Genomic DNA, 8,672 nt, shown 5'->3' on the forward strand with positions numbered 1-8,672 from the left:
CCTGTGGGTTTTTTAGGTGTTTCATGGCACCAATCACTTTGACTAAGTAGTATTTGTTATATAATGAAATAACACTTTTCCAACTCAGAGGCATTTTTCCATTTTAAGCATAGGATGTGTGAGTTCTATTACTGCCCTATGTATCACCTAATAGGTTTATAAGTGAACAAAGCATAAATCTCCAGATTATCTGTTTATTATAATTTCGCTATGCACAGTTACAATTATAATTTGCTCTTGCTTTTTGATGCTATGTAGGATGTGTATCAAAAACAACTCAGGCCTTCTTGGATGGCACAAGAGCCCCTGAGCGTGGTTGCCCACCAACTACACAGATTCTGAGAAATTGATGAAAACATCACTATTATACATCTTCCTGGCGAAGTTTATCCTTGATCAACCCATATAGTGAGGTAATTGTTTCCATTGTCAGTCATTTTGACACAAGTAACGTTGCTGCAGGCAGCCAAAAATAAGCAGACTCAAGAGCAATGTTCCACATAGAAGATGCTGCTGATTGCTTTGGAATTATTATAATCGGGACTTTGATTCTGAAATCTTCATTCTCCCATTTAATCTTTTCTGCAGATTCCCAAAAAATAACTGTGGGTAGCCATTGATACAGATAAACAGCTTCTAATTCCCAGAGGGATAAATGTGTTAAGTCTCTTCCACCAATGCCAACCAATAGTTTAGTGGCACTTTAAAGACTTACAAATTTATTATGGTATAGCCTTATTGGACTAGAGTCCATGTTATTGCCACAAAAATGTAGTGAGGATAAGACTTCAAATCATTGCTGGTCTTTCATGATGAAACACTGCATCATTATTTACCATAAGAGAGAAAAATCACAGAATAGACCTTCTTCCCATTCTTTTGGAAAGCTCAGTGGTACAGCATCTGCCTTATATGCAAAAGATTACAGGCATCACCTTAAGAATGGGAAATATTCCATCTGAAATCCTGAAGAGACACTGTCAATCAGTGTATAGATAATATTAAGCTAGAATAGATGTGCCAACAATCTGACTCGGTATAAGGCAGTTTCCTACAGTCCTATGTCAGCTTTCTCAGATTTTTTTTTCTTTTTTTAAATAATCTTTATTAATTTCCCACATAGACATATATACGTAAATGACAAATCATACAAAGCAAAAGCAATACAAATAAAGAAAAAAATAAAGTAAAAGAAAAAAATACAGTATATTACAATTAAATAACAGGTTAAAATGTAAAACTTCCAATAATTTTCATTATACTGCTTATGCAGTATTGTCTATATTTTCTTGCACAGATTTATGTTATTTCATTTTATATATATATATATATATGTAATCCGATATGGTATCTAATACACTTTTTGCTTACAAGTATCAATCTAGTTCTGTAAGTATCTTGTTGTTTGTACAATGCAATTTTAGTTATTCTTTGAATATTTCCATTCTCCGTACACTTTCTGGTTTGACACTCCTCTGATTCTTCTCATCAGTTTTGCTAGTTGCAGGTATTCTATCATAAGTCTGCCACTCTGTAATCATTGGTAGGATTTCATTTTTCCAGTTTCTTACCACTATTATTCTGGCTGCTGTAATTGCATACATAAACAATGGTCTTATATAGGTATTTTTAGAATTCTATTGGTAGTATACCTAATAGGAAGATTTCTGGACTTTTTTCAAATGTAAATTTGAATAGTTTTTTACGTTCACTATAGATGTTATTTCAAAATTCGCGGATAACTACACAGTTCCACTAGATATGAAAATATGACCCTATGTCCTTTTTGCATCTCCAGCATGTTGGCGACCTGCCTTTATACATTTTAGCGAGTTTTAAAGGGGTGTGGTGTCATCTGTATAGCATCTTCATAGTGTTTTCCCTATGGTGCCATGAATTTAATATCTGTCCTCCATAATCTTTCCCATTGTTCCATGTAGATATTGTATACAAGGTCCTGCGCCCACCTTACCATTACTACTTTAACTTGTTCCTCTTTTACTTCCCATTCTAATAGTCATAAATTCGTGAAATGTGTTTTCCTTTATTGTGAGTTAACTCTTTTTCGAATTTGGATATTTCTTTTGCAAGACCTTCTTTCTTATCTATACACAATCTTTGATTTAACTGAAAATATTGGAGCCAATCTGACAGGTGGTTTTTGATTTCAGCATATTTCTTCAAAGTTGGCTCATCTTTATCCACTTCTACTAATAATCGGTACGTGGGCCACTCTCCTTTCATATTCCTCCTGCTATGGCTTCTGCGGGTGAGGTCCCAGATTTCACAGACGTAAGCCACTCATTTTCAATGTTGAAAGCAAAGGTCTTGAATAATGCTAAGGGAACATCAACAATACACTGGGCTGATGTAGGACAATGAAGAGAGGGAAATGTTGCTTTCACAGTGCATATCAACTGCACAAATTCTGTCAAAGGCAAAGAGTCATCTGTGCCCTCTGCCAGGCAGTTTACGTGTGGAGCATTACTGATGAAGCAACATAATTTTTTGTCAGCATGAGCCAAAAGCAGTGTGACATGTTATGAAGATACAGTGAATTATTTCTCCATAAGTTTTGAATTCTAGTTGTTAACTGATTCTACTCATGAGCTGATTATTGACAATACCTATTGATCTATTTCTGCAAAACAATAGTATGTGTCTGATGCTTCCTTCTCTGCTTACTGGCAGATTATGGACAACCCAGTATGTGGTTTTGCTGTGTGTTAAGATTTATTTTCCATAGCAATGTAGGAAATGTATCACTTTGAAAATCAAACATTTTGCTGAGATGTATCATCTTCACAGCCTCCCTGACCAGAATGAAAAGGGGCAATAAAGCTTGCCTATCCTTGTGCCCTGTCTGTATAAGACAGAGCTATTAAAAATGGGAAACAATTTCCAATCCCCCAGAACCCACTTGAGGAAATCATAACAGCTGTAAAAACAAAGGATCGGAAAAAGGAAAAGAAATATTAACAGACAGCAAGAACCTATGTTGCTCTTAATCTGCCAATAAGCAATCAAGGAGCACCACAAACACTTTCTTGTTTTGCTAGGCAAAAGTAAATCAATAGTGTTGCCAATAAAGGTCACATTTGACAAGGATGACTGTAAAAGCAAAGGATGAAGAGATTCAGCCCACACTCATTCTGTGCACTTATTATTTATTCAGCTACAACCAGGTATCACTTAAATTATTCAGCTACAACCAGTTACCACTCAAAATTTCAAAGTGAGGGACACTTCTAGAGTTTTGGCCTTTATTTCAGAGTACTGTACTGTAGAAAAGAAATATTCTGGAATGAGAGGCATATTCTAGGAAGAACTTAAGCAATCACAGTTTTTTCTCAGCCCTCAGGCTGTAAGACACTGTCAGCATTCCCATTAAAATGCTATTTCAGACATTTAATAAAGGTTCAACAGTTGTTTTTGGTTAAGGAGGAATGCATGGAGGCAAACTAGCATACTGACAAGTCCCGTGCATGGGGAGAAAGCTGGACCTCGCCTCAAATGCACTATGTAAGCATCTCCAGTACCCCAAATGCGACAATGTGCACACAAGCACATACACAAAGCCGTGTTTGGGAACTATAGGCCCAGGGGCCAATACTGGCCCTCCAGGTCTATAAACTCTCCCCAGGCCCTGCTTTACAACCTCAGCATATTTGCCTGTCTGGATGGATGATGGAAAGGCCTCTGGCCCCACCAACCACTTGGATATGGCCCTTGGAAAGTGATTGTGGCCCCTGGAATGTTTTTCCCACCTCCAGCCCCAGTGCAAAGGTTTGCCCAGTGGTATCATCTGGGGAATTAATTCCAGGGCACTATTTCACAGAATGAGAAGCACCCCCAAATACAGCAGTACTGTACTGGATAACCATATTTTGAAGTTAGTAAAGTAATAATATGCTTTATCAACCCCCCCCCCCCCCATTATAGCCAGAAAATAAAATTATTTAACCGCACCACTGAGTTTACCCTGAACTGCCAAGCTTGGGCACTTCCAAACAGGGGCTTAATACTGAAAATGATGTATAGCAAACAGGTTGACAACAAGTTGTTTAAAAACAAAGGACGCACAGGATTTTCCTCAGGGGGAAAAAGTAGGCCTGGATTAAATGGGAAGGAATCACAGGCTGACATTTTGATGCCAACGACGTCATGTGGATGCTGCAAAAGAGAATCAAAAAAACAAACAAACGGCGGGTATGAGGAGCACCTATCCCTTTATAAACACCAGCCCCCCTGCCAGAGAAACAAGGCTCCGTAAATGTCACAAACATACGTGTCAGGAGCCAAGAGGCACCTATTCCCACGTTCCTGGAGAGCTGCACCTGGTCTCCCCCCCCCCGCCCATTTCTGCCTACCCGCCTTTCAGTGCCACAGACGCCCTTCCGTTGCCCGCACACCATTCATGCCCGCTCCTCCCTCACCTTTGAATTAACGTGTGAATGCTGATTCCCGGGTTCGGGGGTGGGGTGGGGAGGAGCCGGGAAGTCCCTAACCCCGCATGGCTAAACCTCAACCCCGCCCTTGGCGGAAAAGCCCAGCCGCCAAGTCAAAGCGCTGCGCAGCGAGGGCGTGGCCTCGGCAGCCTCTTCGGGCCAGTGATGGCGGCGCGGCTGCTGCTCCGAGCGGAGGAGGCCGAGAAAAGACGTTGCCACGGCAACCGCGAACCGCTCTGTTCCTGGGTGGAACTGTGGCCGGTTCCGCGTTCTCTCCCACCATCCCCTTCCTCTATTTAGATCTGCTATCTGACAGCCTCCCCGTTCCTATCACGGTCGTGTGAGTGGAAGAAACTCAACAGGTGAGGTTCCGCCAGCTCTACGGAAAAGCCCCACCTGTTGGATTTCTCTCCCTTTCGTTCAAGGTGCAGGAACCTCACAAGGGAATGGATGAAATGTCAAGGAAGTACTATGGACTATGCCGAATTGCAAAACTGACTGGAAAACTCAGAAACCAAGAGGACAATTTTTTAAATAAAAGAATGGGAAAACTTATAAGTTATTTAGGAGACCACTGTAAGCAGATGGAAACAAAAGCAGGATTTTGATTTCACTTGTAAAAATTACGATGGATAATACGGTTTGATATTAAAATTGGTGTATGGATGAATATGCAATAGTAGATGTTTAAAATGAGACCCCCAAGGAGGCGATGGGGGGGGGGGGGGAAGTCTTGGATAATCTCTTTATATAGATATACTTTTTTATTCTCTGTTTATTTGTATTTTGTATTTGTAAAACCAATAAAAAAGATTTAAAAAAAAAAAAATCAGGGAAGCAGGTATACTTGCCATCTGGGAGTGTTGCCAAGTTTGTTTATTTCACAATCCCAACACAAAGGGATGCATGCCCAAGAGAGGAAATTTTCCCAACGCACTGTGCCCACCTAGGAAAAAGCAACAGGCTAATAAAGATCTTTACTAAGGATATTTAAATAATTGCCAAGCAAAATCAACATAATAAATTCAGCTGGGTACATATATTCAACAGAGGAGGTTCCCCCAGTATTACACCATCACAGCAGGGATGGTGGTGGTGGAAATCACCTAATTATTCTAGGTGCTCAAGGTCTTGTCTGAAGACAAGGCGACTACTTTGCGTAGATATTTGAGGTGCATTGATATTTCTTCTGAGTCAAGGAAACGCAGGCACAAGGCACTGGAGATGTAGGAACTGAAATATTTAAGAAAACCCACTCATTTTGTTCTGTGTGTCATTGGTGCTGCCAAAGTGTGACAACATGATTAAACAAAGCCCTTTATGAATTGGAACAATAACAAAGCACTTAACAATCAATAACAATCAATAAAGAATGAGAAAGCAAGATTAAGAAAGGGCAGTAACAGCAAAGAATAGATAAAAGGAAACAAGTGACAGGATTACTGTATATATATTTTGTTTATTTCAGAAGCTTTGTTTTGGACCCGTCTTGTGCAGGAGCAAACATCTAGCCACCTGTTTTTTAAAAAAATGAGAAGTGGGAAAGTGTAGGCATAGGTGCCTCTCCTGTGAAGCAAGGCTAATATTCCATCTCTCATGTCCAAATGGGAAATTATCATTTAAAAAGGATTTGAAATAATGCACAAAAGCTAAAAGTCATTTTGATTGATCATTCAAGCATCTATGTGTAAAGATGTTTAGGAAGTCTGCTGCTCCTTGCTGCATCATTTTACATCTAAAACTTTTACAGATCTGGCATTTTTAATAGCTGTTAAAATGGGAATGAACATAATAAGAGACAGAAGTAGCCCTTCTATTAAATATATCTCCAAAGCAAAGAAATTCAAAATACAATTTAAAATTCTCTTAATATGCTGCCACTCTTTGGGGATTGTGTTGTTTAAAACCTGGTATTAGTGAAAAATGTTATGGAAAAAAGCAATGAAGGATTTAGTGCTTATGGGTTTTAAAAAATAAACGGGATGTCTGAATTATATGAAAAAAATACATTACTTAAATGAGAAACTTACCTTTTCTGCGGTATAAATCTATGAGTGAATGCTACTACAGTGTTACTAATAATCATATAACTGCTTCTTCCTGGATGCTCTCATTTTCAAAGACTTTATCTCATGGGGAGCTCCCAATACGTCCTTGTGCAAGCCAGCAACAAGCACAAAATGATCCAGACTATGAAATTCAGAAGGAAAGAAATCCACCTAGCTTCCCTCCCATGGGTCTAGCATTGTGACATATGGGAGATGTGAAACAGTATAGTGCAACAGCCATTCTTTAGGGTCAGTGATATGGAGCTGAGCTGAAGCGCTCAATGGATATTTTAGTGAGCCCAGGCTTAGCATTCAGTTTATGTTGTGCTGTTAAAACGCATCCATTTCCCATGGAGCAGCCAGGTCAGCACAGATAATATGACATACAAAGAATAACATTCCGAGTCCCAGTTTGGTTAATCATGTAAACATAATTATTTCTCCTGTGACTGCCCAGAAGCTCTGAGTCATTCCTCCTGGAGCTTTATATAATTCAAGATTTGGATTGGCAGTTTTAGACTCTGTGTCAGATATTGCTGTTTCCACAGATGCCTCAGAAAAGGCCAGTCCATACTGTTACTTTTTCACATGCACTCTTAGAGCACTTCAGCATGTATCCAAAGATGGATCATGTAAAATAGACAAATCGTGGGAGGGTGTCTCATAAATCATTTATCTTAGCACTTGTGCTGCCCATAGTGATACAGTTATGTTAATGACATAATGCACTCCAGAGAACTTGCTATTGCAACATTACCCTCTTTCCTGCCTGGAACACTTGTACTTTGCTTCTACTGAACTTGCAACCTGCCACCCATTCACAAAAGAAAATGGGCATGTTGGTTGGTGGATAAGACAACTTGGCCACTCACTCTTTGGAACTCAAGGCCTGCAATCCTAAACACGCTTACATGGGACTAATCCTGATTAAACTGAGACTTAATTCTTGAGTCTTAATTCTTGAATATCCATGGGGGTAGGGTGGGGAAGCTGTTAGTGTTGTAGAGGCTGGAGGTAGACCATTTAAGTGTTTAAATATATAGTTATTTTTGTGGGTATCCAATCACCACAGAGCTAGGGCTTGCTGATCAGAAGGTCGGTGGTTTGAATCTCCACGACGGGGTGAGCTCCCGTTGCTCGGTCCCTGCTCCTGCCAACCTAGCAGTTCGAAAGCACGTCAAAGGGCAAGTAGATAAATAGGTACCACTCCGGCGGGAAGGTAAATGGCATTTCCGTGCGCTGCTCTGGTTCACCAGAAGCAGCTTAGTCATGCTGGCCACATGACCCGGAAGCTGTACGCCAGCTCCCTCGGCCAATAAAGCAAGATGAGCGCCATAACCCCAGAGTCGGTCACGACTGGACCTAATGGTCAGGGGTCCCTTTACCTTTTTAATCATCCACCATCTAGCTAAGATCTAGCTTCATTGTTGGGAATGTGGGAAAACCAGAAGCTGATTTCATGTATATGTGGCGAAGCTGTGATAATGAAGATAATGAAGCGGGCTAGATATAGGATGGTAACAGACAGAGAGGAAATTACTGTAAAGGCTGTGGCAAATGATCACCAGTACAGAGAGCCTGGGATATTGACACAGTGCGCCTTCCTTTTAGAACCAATAGATCATGGTTTCTAGCAAGTTTTGAAGTCAAGGGGTCTTTCCAGCCAAAGAGTAGGGCCAGGGTTGCATGTGACCACAGCTGTACAAGGCTGGGTCTAGACACATCAAAGAAGTGGTTCAGGAAAATGTGTTGTAAACTTTACTATGGGAAATCACGTTGGCGAAAGAAGGGACTTCACATCGCCATCTGGTGTCACAGTTACAATGCATATAAAACACTTTTTCTTTCTAATGTAGCTGAGTCCCAAGGTTACATATTTAGCAATGTATAGTTGCCATACAATGGATCACTTGCAGTACAGTCATACCTCAAGTTGAAGTAGCTTCGGGATGAATATTTTCGGGTTACGCTCTGTGGCGACCCGGAAGTAACGGAGCGCGTTACTTCCGGGTTTAGCTGCTCGCGCATGCGCAGACGCTCAATATTACGTCATGCGCATGCGCGAAAGTGGCTAAACGCGACCCACGCATGCACAGATGCGCAGTCGCGTCTTACGTTTACTTCAGGATGCGAACGGGGCTCCAGAACAGATCCTGTTTGCGTGAACAGGCGGAGT

The 8,672-nt window shown here is 40.7% G+C and overlaps 1 protein-coding gene across 2 annotated transcripts in view; it reads right to left on the minus strand.

Annotated features, from left to right (window-relative positions):
* The window catches only part of AGBL3 (AGBL carboxypeptidase 3), a 32,765-nt gene extending 28,121 nt beyond the window's left edge, over window positions 1–4,644 (minus strand). Inside the window, exon 1 of one of the 2 annotated variants that reach the window (XM_083400516.1) lies at window positions 4,437–4,644. The gene's annotated coding sequence lies outside the window, so the exon portion shown is untranslated. The remainder of the gene's footprint in view (window positions 1–4,436) is intronic. The other variant, XM_083400515.1, reaches the window with a different exon arrangement.
* Between the last annotated feature and the right edge of the window lie 4,028 nt (window positions 4,645–8,672).

Source organism: Podarcis tiliguerta (assembly GCF_965153285.1).
Source record: "Podarcis tiliguerta genome assembly, chromosome: 10".
NCBI lineage: Eukaryota > Metazoa > Chordata > Lepidosauria > Squamata > Lacertidae > Podarcis > Podarcis tiliguerta.